This window comes from Ixodes scapularis, unplaced genomic scaffold (assembly GCF_016920785.2).
Source record: "Ixodes scapularis isolate PalLabHiFi unplaced genomic scaffold, ASM1692078v2 PGA_scaffold2__306_contigs__length_199485367, whole genome shotgun sequence".
Taxonomy (NCBI): Eukaryota; Metazoa; Arthropoda; class Arachnida; order Ixodida; family Ixodidae; genus Ixodes; species Ixodes scapularis.
The window spans coordinates 29,481,403-29,497,588 of record NW_024609857.1 but is presented as its reverse complement, the minus strand read 5'-3'; the positions used below and the strand labels follow the sequence as shown (position 1 = coordinate 29,497,588).

The 16,186-nt window shown below is 44.8% G+C and overlaps 1 pseudogene; it reads right to left on the bottom strand.

Moving 5' to 3' along the window:
- The window catches only part of LOC8023495, a 56,639-nt pseudogene extending 43,249 nt beyond the window's left edge, over positions 1-13,390 (bottom strand).
- Positions 13,391-16,186: the final 2,796 nt, after the last annotated feature.

The window sequence follows — 16,186 nt, the reverse complement described above, 5'->3', positions numbered from 1 at the left end:
TGTTCGGTGGCTGAACAGTCTTCTTGGAGTGCTCTTTATAGATGGAGGGGAGCCGGGTGTTTTATATTAAGAAGTTCTATAAAAAGATCTTCGTTAATTTGTTTGCCAATAAAGACTGTCACGGTAGTTCTTTCTTTCTTTCTTTTTTACGTCTGTTTTTTTTTGTTGTTGCTGTTGAAAGTTAGGTAGCTATGTAATGCATGTGATTAAGGAAACATCGTTTTGAGTGTTCCTCAGCTTAGATTTAATCCGCTCATTGCGCGAAGTTCGGTTAGCGATCGTGACACTTCTCAGCTCAATTTGCGTATCGTAATGAATTAAATAAGAACGACTAAGAAAAAAAAAAAACGAAAAAAAACGTCATAAATATTTTGTTTGGGCCGTTTTATTTATTAATTTTGGGGTGCGATGGTTGTGAAGGCATGGCCGTCGCAAAAATGCTTTCGTCACCAGGGAGCCGTCGTTCGGACTTAGGCTTTGCTACTACTTTCTACTATCGAATTAATCTGTCCCTGTTAATCTTAAGAATCATTCTTTCATGCAAGCAAGCTTAGAATCGACACCACCTATATACATTAAATTCCAAAGCCCCTTAAACCCCCCCCCCCCCCCCCCCCCAACTTCTTCCATTCCACCGTCAGAATGCGTTACACTTATCCTCCTCACTGGGAGTGCATACATGGGACAGCATTTTCCCACCGAATGCGAACACAACGCTTTATGTTTACGATTAAGATACTAAAAAAAAACAAAAAAAACAAAAAAACATCAGCGAAAAACTACCAGTAGAAAGAGAAGACAACAACGAACGTAAACTGTGTTTTTACGCGGTAACCGGAAAAACGTCCAAAAGAAATTCAAAGATACTTAAATCGTGCACATAAAGTCGTGAGGCAATCTTGCATATAAAGTCGGGAATCAGGGTATGCAATGTGTTTTGAGCTCCTCGTATCACTGGGACGACAAAGTGTTTGTGGCAACGCGAGTGCACACAGCAAGTATTTAAAATACAGGCATTTGAAATACGTATTTAGACCACTTTCAGTATCTTGTACTTTGTATTTATTTGCGTACCAGGGAATGCTTTGGTGAATTGTATTTACATACAGACTATTGAGTACAAACCAGATACAAACCAGGGAATGCATTGATCAATTGTATTTACATACAAAAAATTGAGCATTTCAAATACTCGTATTTTAAGTTCTGCCCAAATACAACTTTGGGCACTGTTCGCGATGGGAGACATATGCAAAGGTCATGAGACTTGCTGATCTTTGCACACAAATGATATCAACGCGAGAAAAGAAAGAGAAGAGCAAGGAATGAACGGGGATGAATACGTTTACCTATTGACTTCTTTAATTCTGTGTGTTTACCTTTTTTTTTTTTTCTTTCTTAGACGTTGGATTAACGACATGTTGGAAAAGGCTTCGTTAGTCCAACTGACCCTCCGAGATTAAACTCAAACTGAAGGCATCGTTTTTCTCGATGTTGTACCCGGCTATCTTACGTCCAGCACATATTTATGTTTATAGCTGCTTCTTTCTTTCTAAGCACTTGATTCTTGGTGTGTATAGGTCTTTCTAGTAATCGCTTCTGCACGCTGCCATCTTTTTCTCCCGGGCTGTGAAAAGTGGTCTCGGAGAGTGCAGTCGCTCTCTTCCACTAAAGATGAGTAGCCGCGGATGCACCCACAGCCCAATGACATTCGCAACTTTCAGCGACGGTGGTACCGCGGTGTGAGAATCGCGCTTCCTAACTCGTGGAGGATCGACTTCAGAATGAAAGTACTTAATTACACCTTCGTGGCGTTGAAGTATCAGACACGGCTTTTATATCGCTCACATTTTACGAAGTTTTAATTACCTACGCGTCGAAGACCAAACCTCGTTTTTTTGTTCTACGACGATCATCCAGATGACAGCCGTTTTGAATGGAATTAGCGCGCCCCCTATAGGTCAGGAAGGTTGCGAATACATTTTCGCCTTAGTGATAAACGCCGGAAAGTTCTATAGACTTCACCATTTACTTGTATACGTTATCATTTTGTTACCCGGGGTAAAATTGAAGTATAAGATACCAGTCTATGGGAACGAAATTTATTTGTAAAAGCATTGGAAGATGATCCAGTACTCTCGTTTTATTTGTATTTTGTATTTAAAAACCTTTCTGGAAAGTATAATTGAATTTGTACTTTTTATCCAGGTATTTTGTATTTTACATTTTTTCGAGTATTTTTTCCCTTCCCTGAGTACATATATACCAACTAAAGCTGTGCTAACCAATGCTACTCCGCAATAGTCCGTTGAAACATACGGTCAGTAGCATAAATGCTCCTGCCTCCAGCAAGCGCTCGTTGCCTTCGGGCGCGCTTGGGTGCGCATGCGCGGAAGAGTTATTGCAGATCGAAAGCTCGTGCAAGAGGAAGAGCACCTACTGCAGTATGAATCTCCACTATGAATCAGGACCAACAACCCAACTCGCAGTCTTAATCTGGAGACTCACCGTCCACGAGCAGGCTGGCCGTGAAGCTGGTCTTTCCGGCGGCGTTACTTGCGATGCAGGTGTAGTTGCCGATCTGGTGGGCCCCGATGTTCTCGATTAGGAGCTCGGACCTGCGGTCGCGGTGGTCGATCTTCCACAGGATTCCCGCCCCAGCGCCCGCGCTTCCTCCTGTTGCGATGTTCCGAGACAAACCGGTGGTCTCGACGGCGGCAGGATCGTCGGAGTCCCCGATAGAGCGTCCGTTGTGCACCCAGCGGAAGGCCACGGGCAGGGAGCCCCGTCGGAGCGAACAGAAGATCTCGGCCGTGTCGCCGCGTCGCAGGTGACTAGGGATGAGCACGTGGACTTCGGGCGACTCTGCGAGAGAGCGTTTGGAACGCGCATAGTGAATAGTCTCGCAGGTTTATCCGTACGAGTCACAGGGCTTACCAAGCTATCACGAGGTTTGTCCGTAAATTATTCAGACTTTTAAGATTCTATAAGATATACGTGCCTTAAAACAATTCCGCCTTAATCTCTTTCAAATCGCTCCCCCTTTTGAGCTTACGCACTTAGGCCAGCGTTGTTTTTCCACTTTTTAAAACATATCGCAAAGTTGTTTTTCACAATCACCATCAACTGCCTCGTCGTGTTTTTCTGTTTTTGTTGAAATGATGTGAACGGTTTTAGATATTTTGCCTTTTAACTAGAATTTTAGCTTTGGGAAAAAGCAGGGCTAGCTTGCTACGATCAGTGTATCAGCTAACGACTGAATCACATGGTGTGATTTTAGTTGTGATTTGGCAGTTGCGACGTCGCTCGTGCGGCAAAAAAGAAAGCGTGATGGAAGCTGCGGTGCTGACCGCCGCACTAGCGAAATCGCAAGTAAACTCTCACCATTTGAATAGGGCTATGAGAAGGAGAGCAACCGAAGCTAGTGCACGAGCAGAAGGGCACGTGAAGCAGAGTCTCAAGCTCGCGCCGGCCCCAGGCTTGACAGGTTTTCTTTCGCACAGTCTGATTACAAGGACCTATAGCGGGGTAGTGGCAACAAGGTAGGGGGGCTTATAGCAATAAACTGGCAGCTGAAAGTGACCCCTACAGTATTGTATTGACCCCCAACCGGCCGCCGCCATGTTGCACATTTTTGGCCACAAGACACCTGACCTTATAGTTTTATGTCTAGATTTCGACAAAGTATCGCCCACAGGTAATAGCTTATTGATATTTAATAACAGTACCGACAACCTGAGTTATGTTTCTTTTGTTTTAAGTTCAAACTGTGTTTTTACAACAAAAACTCGTACTAGTTCACAATGGCTCCGCTAGGTGTCGTCAACCACGGTGCTGTATTTCGGGGTTTTATCGAAGCTAGACATTGATCTATTGGGATTACAGTATTCATCAATAGTTTACCATGTTTTTAGAGCGATCGAAATACAAATCTTGGGCCAGTTTTTTGTATAAGCCTTCGGGATTTGGTACGGTCACGTGTCCAGTGGTCAAACTTGTACCACATGGCGGCAGCCAGAGGGATGGAGGGGATCATTTTTGCGTGGTGAACGAGATACCAGTTTATCGCTTTAGGCGCCTCTACCTCGTTGCGTAGTGGGCTCACTGCGACCGCTTGCTGAGGCGGTTCATGTCTAAATTGAGGGGTCGTGCTCCGGTCGACTCCTCCTGAAGCTTTCCCGCGCGCTTCTGCGATAACGTGCGTCTTAGCGCGTGTCTGCGTCGGTGTTTTCTTCGTCAGATATCTGGGAAGATTCGGAAGAATCGTAGGAACTGCGTCGGCCGAAAGCATTGGTTTCCCACACTGGACGCGTACCTCTTCATCGTTGATGACGTTCACGTAATCTCTGATTAGTTCAAAATGTAATTCGCACACAGCAGAGGTCTCATCCAACGTCTTGTCCTCTCGATGGATGTTCTTACACCACAGTTTTCTCCGCTCCTCTTTTTGGGGTGTACCGAACAAGGACACCTTTGGCGCGTCCTTCACGCGAGCGTATCCTGTTCTACAGCCAAGCGCAAAACGGTAGTTTTCCCGGCGATTAGGCATTTTTGCGTTTGAGTCGAAGAACAAAACCGCAAAACAGCAGTAATCACAGTGACCACACGGCAAAGGCACGCAGAGGAGCGCACGCGAACTGCAGTGACTTACTCAACGCCAACACCGAAGCCTAACGCAAACACACGCGGCCGGGCACGGCCGGACAGGATATAAAAAAGAAGCGCGCGAATCCAGTCCGGCCGTGGGCCGGGTTCGCAGCCGGAGTGCAAGACGCTTCAGGAGGAAACGGCAGCAGCGCCCCCGTCGGCCTCTAACATAGACCGCTTCACCTCAAAGCATGAGTGAGAGAGAGCCGGTGAGCTCACTACCCCATTCTAGGTCACTGTAGTCTGATTCACGCGACCGTAAGGCTACATTCACGCGATCTTAAAGCTACATTTAGCTAAGGGACTTTTACTATTCTCTACGGCGAATCAACTCACGATTCTCCGCGCGTGGCGCGTGCTCGCAGTCGAAGAGTGCGGCCTGATTCGCCCATTGCAAAGGGACTGATGTTAAATGTACCTCAATGCTTGTTATGTGAATGAGGTATAAGTAGAGTTTTGCGTTTTCGGATAAATCCGATAAAATCCAAAAAGCATTCGCCGGTAAAAATATTGACGATTCGGATTTATTTGAAACATTCCGAGTCAGTTGTAGAAACTCGACTGATATTTACCTCTTTATTTTAGGCTTTCTTGATGTTACCCCATTTGTTTTTACAAGATAATATATTTTTACCCCTCAGCAGGAAAAAGAAGAAAGAGCAATGCGGACCGCAGGTTTGTCTGCTTCATTTGCAGGGGTTGTAATGACGTCAGAAAGACGCCGAGCTGTGATTGGCTCTTGTTGAAGGATAGTGGGCAGACCTTAAGGCAGGTTGCTTTAAGGTCTACCCACTATCCTTCAATCAGAGCCAATCAGTGCTCGGTATTCTGCACGTCCCCACAACCCCTGCAGAAAACAAAAAAAGAAAAAGCAGACGAACTTGCGCTCCGGATAACCTTGCTCGGGCCGCGATAGAATATGTATGGACCTAACCTTCCGCTCCACTTCGAGCGTTTTTCCTGGACGCGTGCTTTTCCCGAACGTTTAGCTCCTTCTTTTATGCCTCAGTTTGTTAAGAACTGGACTTGTCATTTGCAGATATGAGAGTCGCAGAATGCCTAAAATTTGAAGTAGTAGGCAGCAACAATATTAGTGTTCGCAAGTTTTAGCGCATACAAGTTACCACGGTTAATGGAAAGGGAGATCCAGATCACTTGGGACCGGTATTTCAAGTGGCGCATACTTATGAAGAGAGCTCGTCTTGAGAGATTTGCATAAATTTAACTGATTGTATCCTTATTTTTTATAAGGGTACAATCGTTAGTATTTACGGAAATGGTGCATTATTATGCTCGTGAACTGCTTACCAATGACGGAAAGCATCCGAAAAACTCAGAATTATGAGTGACATGAAACGAAAGTTCCGAGAAACACCGAATTTAATGTAAAAAATGAACTCCGAACAACACCCTCCGATTTCGCTAAAAAATAAACTCTGAAAACGCAGACCCTAGGTATAAGCCAACATTAATTAGTCTACACTATACAAAAAAAAAAAAAAAAAAAACGGGTTTTGAAAGGGTCTTTGACGCCCCAAGAACTCTTTAAGCTCGTGAAGAGCGGTTTTACCTCAAGCACTATCGCCCCCTGTGGCACTAGAAAGGCAACAGGGAGATGAAGAATTCTTTCGCGTAAAAAAAGAGGAGCTTAGGATAACCCCATGTAGGTTTTTCACGAAGAACCCCTTTTAGCAAGTGCTTAAGTTAAGGGTGCCAAATATGGACAAGCCGAAGACCCTTAAAGGACACTGCCATGAAAATATAGTTTTTTTAAGGAGCATAAAAGGGACACGTATTTCTTTTCGTAATTCTTACACAAGAAAAATAATTTCGCGCACAATTCAAGCCGCTAGACGCAATTTAGGTGGAAGTCACGACCCGTTCGAAGCCCCGCCCACAAATCAGTTGCCCCGCCAGTTACTATTGACTTGTCTTGGCTACTCAGCAGAACACGCTAACAAGCCTGGTGTCCGCCTTTCGCGACATCCGGCGCTTCTAGTTTGGTGTCTGACAACTTCTGCTATTTATGCGAGTAGACGCGCGGCAGCCTCCGGCATCGTCTGCTATTTCACCACCGTTTATCGTCGTCTGCCATGCCCGTAGGACGCGGATATGAACACTGCCCTTCGGCGTCCGTTTTCATCTTCGTCCGCTGCTATTCCGCCCCCGGTCTAAAAACTTTTACAACGCCCGTAAGACTCGACCATGAAAGCGGCGTTCTAGCGTTCCATCATGCGCAAGAGACAGTCCAATAGAAGCGTCTGTCAGCGTCTCACGATGTGCAGTGAAGAGCGACGGAGAGGACAAAAAAAATAAAAATGAATATGCAGTCACGTCAGTTTTTATGTTCTTGTTTTTTGTGGGTTTTTTTCGCATGGCATCTGAAAGTCAGGTGAGAGAGCATCATGATGCACAGTGAAAGCGTGACCTAAAATAATTCGCTTTGTCAGGCCAGGTGCACTGCAAAACTTGATAGCTACTTTCCTTTCGAAGCGAAATGACAGGAAGATACCTAAAATAACTTGATACGAGCCGAACGCCGGATTGTATCTAACCAAATGGCTTGCAAATGATTACGTATGGGGGTATCTTCTCGGTATTAAAATCATGGTTGTAATCACGACGTTGCACAATTCGCAGAGCAGCGGGGACGCTTTTACGGGACCCAACATATCCATTCAGCATTAACACGCGGAAAAAAAAAGATCTGGCCAGATCGATCAAGATAGTTGATTTGCGATGCTAGGCCAGTCTGGACAAGAATCTGCACAGCGCTTCCGAAAGCGCGTACTTGCGACAGTTGTTTGCTCCAAACTATGTCGGTTGATGAAATATTTCTCTAAACGCCTCTGCGAACTAAAACCGACCCGCATCCATTAAAAGTTGACAAGATACACGAGCTACGGTCGTTCAGCACTCCGCAGATTCCGTCAGTCATGTTTGTCAACGTTTCAGACTAAAACGGGAGAAGCAATCTCAGAACACATTTGAAAACAATATTGGCTCTATTTCGATTAGTTGCTTCTCAAATATACAAAAATATAGTCGATAAAATACTATTACGGCATGGAGATACAAATTTACGACCAACATTTCACACGTCAATCACCTCTGCAGCCAATGAGAGATGTCAACGTCTTGTAAACACGGGGCGGGGCTTAGCGGGCTGCGACCTCCACATTTTGTACCTTAACTGTGTCTGGCGGCGTAAATGGGAAATTTTATTTTTCGTGGTAACTTTTTTAGTGTACGTGTCCTTCTATAAAAACGTTATTTTTTTCATTGCAGTGTCCTTATGATGCGCGGCCGATTTCTCTATTAAAGAGCAATCAAAGATCGAGCGCACCTCGGTCCCCTCCTGTGATGGGAAGCACATTGTTCCGGCACCAAGGACGAAATGTGACCAATGAAAACGCGACATTTCGTCGAGATTAAAATTGCAAACACTGTTTTTACAAAATGTGTGCTTTTGTACACGCTAAAAAAAAGCCCGTGAGTCTGCTTTCCCGCACAACACTCCGAGAGTCAATCACTTCAACTTACGGAGGCAGCTGAGCGAATAACAATTCCGAAACATATGTTTAGACCAAAATACGCAGTCTGAGTTGTGACATTAAGCAATGTAAGCGTGACGTTTTGCATTGCTTAATGCCACAACTCAGACTGCGTTTTTTGGTCTAAAGCTATGTTTCGGCATCGTCATTCGCTGAGCTGCCTCCGTAAGTTGCAGTGATTCGCTCTCCGAGTGTTTTGCGGGAAAGAAGACGCACGGGCATTTTTTAGAGTGTAATAGCAAATAAGAATAGTCGAAAAAAAATTTTTCGCGGAGAGTGAACATAATGCTCCAATAATCGTCTCAAAAACAGAGCACTATTTTTTTTTTTTTTGTCTTCTGCAGGTGACGGGACGTTTGGTCGTCAGCTCTCGAGCACGCGCTCGCTGGGTTGAATCGTAATCCGGGCTGTATGGGCAACGAGCCGCGCGCATTCGAGGTGTCCCTCCGCGGTTCCACCGGACGGAGGCGCGAGGATCCTTCGCTTGCTATTGGCTGACAAAAGTCGTGGCTTCGGAACTAGCTTTTCCCATCGCCGGAGATGACCACAGTGTGTTGCAATCTTTGATGTTTTTTTCAAATAGGGAAATCAGTCGCGTATCGTTATGGTTTAGGGATTTCTGGATGCTTGGAGCCAGCAGAGTGAGTTATTGCCTTATTTAGGCGGTCTCAGAAGCCTTACCAGGGCATCCTTAAGAGTTTTTTTTATGATCAGATAATTTTAGAGTCCAAGCTAACACGGTGATTTTAGCAAGCCAGCCCGGAAGTCGCAGGTACCGATGTCTGGGATGTAGGGGGTTGGCGTAGCTGGGTTACGCAGTGTTTGGCCAGAAAAATTTCCAGGGGACGTACCGAATGGGCAAGCGAATGGTCGTGACGAAGCTGACCGTCACCAGCATCTTACAAGTCTACTAGCTTCTTTATTCTTTTCTCTTTTATGGCATACTTCAGCCACATTATACTATTGTGCGAACATCACTCATTGAATCATCATCAAACGCCTTCTTATTTCGAAAAGTGTACGCTGATACATATTGAAATTTGAAGGAAATCTTGATGCACGTTCACCGATCTACTCGCTGTCGATATAATAAATTCGAAAGTCACACCGCGCTTCACCCCATCCAACGGCGCCTCGTTACCGACTGAGCAGACGAAAAATAAAGTGATTGTTCCAGATCATGAATGAAGAAAGAATAAAACAATTAAAACAGGGACAACACAACCACAAAAAATTCGTTCCATGCAAAGAGAAGAAAGTTTACTCCATCCCCTTGAGCTGCGGCCATCAATACATAGGACAGACCGGCAGATGCAGCAATCACAGACTCCGCGAACATCACAATGAAGTTTCTAAGGCCTCTCTAGATTCTTATCATCCCATATTCATACATGCCCGTTCGTGTTTCCGTTGTCATCCCCTCTTTGATGACACAAAAATCCTGGGGGGGCATGACAGCAGATTCGGCAGGAAAATCATAGAATCATTCGCCATGACCACAGCGAAAAACAACGTCTCAAACTCTTCCCTCCTGCTGACGAAAAGTGAGGTTGAATTTTTAAAATCCGAGATAACCCTACCACCCTGACTTGCACTTCGCGTTTCTTTTCTTTCCTTTTCTCCCCCTTCTCTCCCCTACTCCTACTGGGTATAGTCGGCTGCTCGCTTTTGGAAGTTTACTCGTCTGTTGCTAGTTGAACGATGTGGTTGCTGTTGTCCCTGTTTTAATTGTTTTATTCTTTCTTCATTCATGACTTAAAACAACACGCTCTTCTCCCAATTATTGTTCCTGCATGCGCAGTAGGGTCTCGCCTGACTGTCTGCTAAATGGAATCAAAGCCAAATACTTTACTTGGGGAAAACAGGACACTCTCCTCGTTTCCATTAAACAGAACGACGGCCGCGCCATAAACCACCCCTGGTGAAGTGGTTTATTTGGCGACACCTCTTTCTCCCGCCCCGTCCTCTCGCCGCCACAGCACGTGAACGCAAAGCCTCGCAATGCGGTGCAGTTGACGGGGTCGCGAATGCGAAGACGACACCGCTGCCGCCGTCAAGTGTGTTTCTGCAGATCTTAGTTGTCGTCTTTTTCGATGCATTCTCGGGGAGTATCCCGTATTTCCCTTGAAAAGTATCTGACAAAGCTGCATTCCGGGGTTAACGAGAGAACAAAAATGGCGAGATACCCGGAGAGAACTTTTGCTGAACATGCAGGATGTTACCAGGGATCCCAAATTTCGGGAAACCGCTTACAGTCTTGGTCAAGCACCTCGCTGCGCAACCGATTTTTGTCGGTCCCGCAAAATATGGCTATAGTCGTGTTGGTGTCGCATAGTGTCATGTTAGCGTGTTGAAGCTTGCTTCAAAAGAAGCCAGACAGAAACAGTTGAACATAATACATTTTAAGATTCTGCTCATATGTCAATTAACTTGTTTTGTCTTTCAAAATATTTTTCGACCTATATTATCGCCACCAGTTAGGGCGTCGCTCAAATGCAAACGTTATTCTAAAAGGCTCAACGCATAAACATATCAACATTTTTCGTATAGATTAGCTCCAGGAAGCGTGCCCCGACCATAGAAGACCGCGTGATGGGATGCGTAAGTAGGTGTTTACCGGCGACGGAGCAGGCTCAACGCGGTCTGAAAATTTTCGATTAGGACGCTTTCCTCGTCGCTAACATCCGGCCGCGATGCCTTGCGGGCGCTCGCCACGATAAGCCTTTAATACCGAGGCGACTTGTATCGGGTTTCATTCACGGTATACCGGTGCGTGTGTTTACATTTTGCTAAATAAAATAACAATAAGAATAAGAAAACGGGTGAGCATTATCGAGGATGTGTAGCTAAGGTGGTAGGAAAGTTTAGAGTGGAACGGGGTAGCTAGCTTACATACTGGGACACTGCCGGTTAAAACATGGTTACATGAGAAAGGTGTGTAGGTTCCCTGGTCTGTGAATTGTTTTTTGTGTAAGCAACCCGAAACAATCGAGCATGTGTTTTTAAACTGCTGGGATGCAGTGTTTTACTCGGACGTCCTTCAGCGAACGTTGAAAAAATATCTCCCGTTGAATGGGCATGGGATACGGTTTCTGCCAGTTGATATCACAGAGTCTGTGCTATATGATTTAATCATGGTCGTAGGTCTCCACAGCATCTGGAGGAGCCGCATGGCAGTGCGGCACGCGGACGTTGACACGCGACCTGTGTGCCAGTATTTTACTGAGAGTATCCAGAAAATTAGGGAAGTGTTTAGCGTTTCAGGAGACGGCCCAAATTGGTTGCCAGTCCTAGACAACCTGGCTACAATAAGATCTGTATAAGCACTCCACGCTCACCGAAGTTTCGCTTACGTGTTTGTGAACAACGTATCTGTATAATACCATGTATACCTGGCAATAAAAAAAAAAAAAAAAAATGGAACGGGGTAGCTAAACGTATGAACCCCCACCCGTTCCCAAACCATTTACGGCTCACAATCGAAGGGTTGTGGGTTCGAATCCCGCCTCGGCCTAATATTCATCACAAAGCAAATGAATTATTTTATCAAGTGAAACCATTTGAGACACGCTGCGTTCTTTGAATCGCACTACACCTCATGCTTTAATCACTTTCATTCCTCGCGTGACGTCACGTTTCACGTGAGCGTTATGGGTGGTTTGCAGTTCCCGCGCGAGTTCATGGGGCTGTGACGTCGTGGCTCTAAGGACCGATTAGGATTTTCCTGTGCCACCGATGTCGATGCCGGCTTTTCTGCGACACAAGTTCCTAAACGCTATCGCATTAAAACAGTGAAGGCACTGAAATAGATCATTACTATACTTAGTTTAATTTTAAGTCCAGACACTGCTGATGGTACAGGCTGTTTGGACAAATTAGACAGCGTCAAAAGCTCACCATTATGGTGTTCGTTATATTTTTGTATATTTTCTGTCATCGCTGAACACATCATAAGCAGAAAAGGTCCAGTGAGTTGCGGTTTTGACGCTGCTTTATTAATGCCATTAGCTCGAAGCTTCGACTGCATCTTGACTAAAGCTGACATAAAGTAGTGTTCGCGGGAATATTTTTAAAAGAAGAATGTTAACACGTGCCGGTGTCCTCTCCAACTCGTTTACAAAGGCTCTTTTAACGTTAGGTTTCGTAACCACGTTCCAAAAGTAAACCCGCCTCGTTCGTGTTCTTCGGGACCATCGTAAACACCTGTTGCCGGAGTTGTTGTTTACGACGCGCTAAATATATAGAAGACGAACGCAACTCTCACTCACTAAAAATAGCAGCGGCTTCCAGCTCGGTGTTCATCCGAATATACAAGCTTCCTGTCGCTATCGATTATTCCCGTCCTCTGAAACAAGTCATTATCTCCCATTGTGCTCGCCGAACATGCGTTTGCCGTTAGCGCGTGACGGGTGTTTATAAACACGGCTCACATTCTTTTTGATTTGCGCCTAGTTTCAGACCGACGGCCACAAGCTCCCCGCCACGCCAAATAAGATCGTTAAAAATTGAAAAGCTTAATAACGCGCGCGCGTTGCGAGGAAGTCAAACTTTTTTTAAGGACGCCGCGAAGCCTTCTTTCCTTGAATGCTCAATGAGCGCAGCGCGAAAGACATTCCACGTTTAACTCGCACATATTTTGCTTGGCCCCTTGGCGGCAATAACGCTTCCCGCGTTTGATGAAGTGTGAGGAGGACCCCCGGCAGTTGGGGCTTTCCCGCAAGCTCGACTGCAATGCGGTGCTGCCCGCCTTTCAGACTCGAGAGTCCGGGCGTTGTGTGATGGAGCGCGAGAGAGAGAAGGGCAGTGAAAAGAGTCGGTGTTTGCACGCAGTTCCAAATAATTACGTTCGTACTGCCCATGCGTGACACTCTCCTCTCCCTCCCTTCTTTTCCCCAACAGACTCTCCGCTGTCCCTTTCGTATCCCCCCCTTTTTCTGCCCCGGGGTTCCTGTGGGGTCAATCTGTCCAGGCTTTGGACGGCTCTATTCTCCCACTGCTTCATCGGTTGCTTTGGTGCTGTCTCTATTGTATTTACATCGACTTCCAAGGCTGGTTCTAATCAGCGCGGTGACATAGCTCGGACGTAATGAGAGCTCCTTTCCTTTTGGCTGACTTGGGGCTTTGTTCCCCGGCGTGTTTGACCCTTCTTTGGGGCGGGCGACGGTGAAGTAATTGAAGACGGTGCTCATTCCGTCTTCCAGTTGTAGACTTGGGATATTTTGCTTTCGGTCTTTTTCGCCGAGTTTTTATTTTTGATCGGTCTATGTATTGTTTTACAATTCTTCCCTACTCCCTTTGTATCTACAGTCCCCTTTTTACTTTATCGGAGGTAACATAGCAGTAGCAGAAATCATTAGTTTACTCATTCGTTTTGTACTTACATGTCTATCGAAGATATATTGTTTTATTGCGTTTTTTATCCGCTTTCATGAAACGCGCGAAATGTGGGAGTCTCATTTTCTCGTTTTAAGTTTTATATATATATATATATAAATAGAATGAATTTTTCGGAATGAAATTTCAAACTGGCTATACGTGCTTTTCACTTGCCGCCATATTTGAGACGGGTATTCACAGCGCACGCTCAAAACGAGTCCCCGTTAGTATTTTGATAAGAACTACAATATCGGTAGCGTAGAATGCACTAGATACTCATCGTAAGCACGCGGAAGCACCGAATTATAGTCGCCAGTGAATGCTACTTACTTGCTTTTGGTGTACATCGGGATTTACGTTTAATAAAAAGATACCTTGTTTGCTGGCAGCCTGCGCGACCATATTGTTCAATCAACTAGTCAACTTTCAAAGGAATACGCAAAAAATATTAAACGGACATGTCTTCCATTTTTTGTTCTAACCCAACCCGATTCTGGCAACTCCTGTCACCCAAATATCACTCCCCATCTTTGTCGCTGACAGACAGCAATAAAGATGCCATCATTGAGAGCGAAAGCGCGACAGCCTTAAACGACTTTTTAATTTCTGTCTTCACGGACGGAGGCCTTGGCGAAGTAGCATCTCTTTGCTCATTGTCTACTGCCATCATTCCACCTATTGTTATAGCATCTGCTAGAATAAGTGCCTTAATTGACAAACTAAAACTATCATCATCTGCTGGCATGGATAACATCAGCACCAAAATCCCTAGAAGCACCAATATCGTTGCAAGTGTGTATCATTCACTAATTTTCTCCCAATCACTCTCAGATCGCCAAAGTCTAAACGACTGTAAAATTGGGAAAATCATCCCCGTTCATAAAAGTGGTGATCGATCACTTCAATCTAATTATCGCCCCATTTCTTTAACAAGCGTTCCTTCGAAACTATTGCAACATATAATCATCTCGAACATAATAAGTCTCCTTAACACGAATAATTTTTTCTACCACACCAGCACGTTTTCCGTAAAGGTTTCTCGTGTGAAACCCAACTTGCAGAGTTTACTCACGTTCTACTTCTTAACATGAATCACAATTACCAAACAAATGTAATATTTCTAGACTTCGCGAAGGCCTTCGACCGTGTTCCGCATCGTCATCTACTCACAAAGCTTTCAGTTCTTGATATTGATTCGACTATCATCGCTTGGATTCAGGACTTTCTCACTTCAAGAGTTCAGTCCACATTGGCTAATAATCACAAATCACCCCTTGGTAAAGTAGCATCAGGAGGTTCCCAGGGTGCAGTACTCTCCCCACAACTGTTCTTAATATACATAAACGACCTTCCTCATGTCATCCTTTCGAAAATTTGGCTTTTCGCCGATGATTCCATGATATATCGCCCACTCACAAGTGACTCAGATCATCTCATATTGCAGGACGACCTAACACAAATTAATACCTGGTGTGAACAATGGCTCATGCCTCTCAACCTGGACAAGTGTAACGTAGTTTCATTTACCCGAAGAAAATTGACAGATGCATATTTATATTCACTCGGCGGCACCCCAATTAATACATCACCTTCTTATAAGTACTTAGGAGTAAATTTAACCGCATCGCTTTCTTGGATACTACACGTTGATAATATTACAGCTGAGGCATCACGCACGCTTGGATACTGGAAACGTAATTTGAAATCCGAACCCAGTCATTTTAAGAAACTTGCATACTAAACATTTGTTCGACCAAAGCTTGAATATGCGTCATCCACCTGGCACCCTTCTCAAGCTTACCTTTCTGATAACCTGGAATGCATACAAACCGGCGCAGCCCGATTCATCTCATCAGCTTATACTCGTGACATCAGTATAACCCTACCTAAAGAAACTCTTGAACTGCTCTTACTGTCCAGTCGAAGATTGAATTCTCGGTTATGTTTGTTGCATAAATTCTACTTTAAGTATCCATACTCCCATACCACCCCTCTTGCTCCTCCTGACAGAGTATCATCACGCCTTAATCACAGTCAATGCATCAAGCGTATTGCAGGCAAAACGCTTGCGTTCGACACTTCCTTTTCCCCCCGTGAAATAGCCATCTGAAATTCCCTTCCCGACGGCATTGTATTCTTTTGCTGACCCAATAAGCTTTCGCCAGGAAATCTCATTACACGTCCACTGATCATTCCCAACTAAGCCATATCAGTACTTTCTGTTCTTTACTATTGTTATTTTGACTCTCTCCTTTTTCCCATTTTTGTTGTTTTCAAGTGTCAAAGTGTATTTTAGTTCTCGTCTACTGCCCCCCCCCCCCTATTATGCAATGCCCCACCCGGGTCCTTAAAGATAAATAAATTAAATGAAATAAATGAAATGAAATTGTTAACTATTTTCCTTCAAACGTCTTTGGTTTAGCCTATTTTGATTGACAGGTCACTCGTCCACAAGTCGGAAGCTTTACCAGGTCTCTCACCAAAGTTTTTCCGACACTGCACTTTAAGAAATGCCTGCGAGTCTACTTATCCACAAAACACTGGAAGAGCCAATCTCTGCGATCTTCGCAGAGACTGGATCTTCGAGTGTTTTACTGGTAAGTAGACGC